A 2,905-nucleotide genomic window follows, 5' to 3' on the forward strand; every position below is an offset into this window, starting at 1 on the left:
GCCTGTCTTTGCCCGTGAAGAGTGAAACAGAAAGTCCCCCAACTGAACTATCCCGTGTTACCTGGGATAGGAGACTGAGATGGATCACAGACTAATAAACATGGTGTGATGAAGTTGCCCAGACAGAAGTGGAGAGAGACTCTAAGACTGTCATCGAGATCAACTAAGAGAGAGTAATGGAAAGAGGCTGGGGACGGAGGGGAGGGAGAGGAGAAGAGGGAGAGATAAACAGAATCACCCAGCTAAGCAGGAGTCTCAGGGGCTTACCTGGCAGCAGGTAGCAGGTGGCTTGGAGCTGAGGCAGTGGCTGCAGCGGCAGTGTTCCTGTCAGGCAAGAACACTGTGGAAGTGGCTCCGATTCCTCCCAGCACCAGCAGCTCTTCTTATTCCCGCTGCTGTGGGTCTAGGGTGGCCCAGGAGCTCCAGGCAACCAATGAGAAGAAAGATCCGGTGCCTTGGCTGGATTGTGTCACTCACTTGCGTCCAGAACCTGTAGGATCAGGAAAGATCATTCCACTTGTATTTGCATTGATGTCATTAATGGAACGGGGCATGGGGAGTGGTGGGGACTAAGAGGAACACCCATGAACTGAGCAGGATCTTGAGGACAATATGAAGTCAAAGTAAATTTCACTTGTCCAGTATCTTTTCGTTTCAGAGGTTTTAGACATGTGCCTCACTCCATCCCCAGCCAGCTCTGTGGTCTTGTAGGGAAGGCTCCAGGATTGCAGGGACTTTTGCCAACCCCAAGGCTGACCCTAGACCCCTTGCAAGTGAGGCTTGGAGGATTAATGTGTAGCAAGCAATGCTGATTCTGTGCCCAAGAAGGGTGTCTACTTCAGGCAGCTGGAATCACCCACAGAGGAGTAAGGCTTATTGCGGGAAGCAAGAGTTGAAGTTGGGAGCAAGAACTTTGCCAAACTGAACTCAATTCCAGCTGTGCCAATTTCAGGCAGTAGGATTATGGGCAAATAACTTCACAGTGCCTCAATGTACTCATCTTTAAAATGGGGACCGTATTTCCCTCCTGAAGGAATGTCGAGATTAGTAATTTGCCTGGCCCCTGACAAGGTAGAGATCCGAAAGAGCTTCCTAGCCCACTTAGGGGATTCGTTACCATCTTGATCCATACTTTAGGATTCTCCGACTTGTGTGGCAGCCTAGACTCCCAACTGCATAGTACATCCAGTTGGGAGTCTAGGCTGCCACACAGGTGCCTCCCCTGCTTCCGGTAGCTATTGGTCAAGATGTCCCATTGGAGTGCGCTTGCGGACCTGCGGCCACATCCCCCCCGCACTTCAGTTCTCCGATGGAGAGCAGGGCCGCACTGACGGAGCTGAAGAGTCCCTGCAGAGACTATGCTCACAGTCACTTCCAGTCATACTCGTCCACACGCATAAACTCATTACTGTCTCCAGACACGTGCCCACTCCCCAGAGCACAGGCACTCGCAAACCAGCACTGGCGCGCATGGGCATATGCCTGGGTTCACTCTGAATCGCGGCCCCAGCGTGCCTCCCAGTCTCTCGTGTGGTCGCATCTACATACCAGCGTGCCGGTGGCCTGTTCCCATCACACCTGTTCTCACAAGAATAAGCGTGCTCCATGACACCCAATTATACAGCTCCTCGACCCTGTCCCACCCTGCACGACCTGTTTCAGGACCCCTCAGCCTGAGCTTTCGGCTCCAAGCTTGCCTGGAAGATCCCACGTGCCGACTTGGTGCCCTCAGCCCGCAGAGGGTGAAGAAGCTTCTCACTGTTTCCAGGATCTGCGGGTCTGAGCGCGCAGCGAGCACAGCAGAAAAGTATCAGGGGACTGTGAGGAGCAGGCAAAGACCCCAGCTAGCTGATTCTGCGAGAGAGAGAGAGAGAGAGAGAGAGAGAGAGAGAGAGAGAGAGAGAGAGAGAGAGAGAGAGAGAGAGAAAGAAAGAGCCTCCCTCCCGCCCCCGCGTATCCTGAATGACCCGACTCAGGGGGCGGCACCAGAATTCTCAGTCTCCAGAAGCCTCGCCTGCCTCGCATCACATCGCTCCCCTTCTAGGTTGGCGGCCTCCCTACTCAGGGTTGCCTGACTTCCAAGATGCCCTTATTCAACTTTCCTTTTAAACTAGTGGGGCGCCACTTCCACAAGCGAATAAAGACTTGAGATGAGGACTGGGTGTGTAAAACTCGCTCTCCGCAGGCACACTGGCAAGGCGGCGGGGAACCCCGGGAATGGAAGAACTGCAGGTGCGCGTCAAGTACACAGGCAGGGGAGGCAGGAGAAGCAAGGAACCAACAGAGCTCAGAACGGTGGCTCCTGAGCTCGGTGTGTCCTGGAGCCTCAAATCGGATGAACTCTGCTGAGACCCAGTTCCGGGTTTTGGAACTCAGCAGTTTGGGTCCCGAGCCCTGGCCCAAAGCTTTCCGGGCAGAGTTGCAGGGTCAAATTGTGGAAGGCGGCAGGCATAGTGGATACTCTGTCGTGTAGAAATTGAACACTGCCACTTGAGGCTCTTGTAGGTGAGTCTCCTCTCAGGTGCCAAGTACCTTTGAGGAAATACTTCCACTTTCAAAATGAGATGTCTAACATATGAACCCTCTGAAATCACTTGTAAGTATGTGTGTTCGTAAATTGCATTTTTCTGAGGAGAACCATAGCTTTCACCAGCACAATGATGACTGCAAAATGGTTAAACAATGACTACTCTAGAACCCAATTTTATGGCCATGTCACTTTGTGGATTCAGACCTCTACCCCTGACAGCCAGGTGTGCCTTCATCCTTCAAAGCCAACGTTTATTCCCCACTCCGAAATATTTGGTGTTTACAAACCATGGGCTGGTCGAGTAAAGCATTAGAATCAGGCTTTGCCTGGAAAAGGTGCTAGAGTAGCCTCCAGCAATTGCAAGCTTTACTTAAA

The sequence above is a fragment of the Rousettus aegyptiacus genome, unplaced genomic scaffold (assembly GCF_014176215.1).
Source record: "Rousettus aegyptiacus isolate mRouAeg1 unplaced genomic scaffold, mRouAeg1.p scaffold_m13_p_5, whole genome shotgun sequence".
Taxonomy (NCBI): domain Eukaryota; kingdom Metazoa; phylum Chordata; class Mammalia; order Chiroptera; family Pteropodidae; genus Rousettus; species Rousettus aegyptiacus.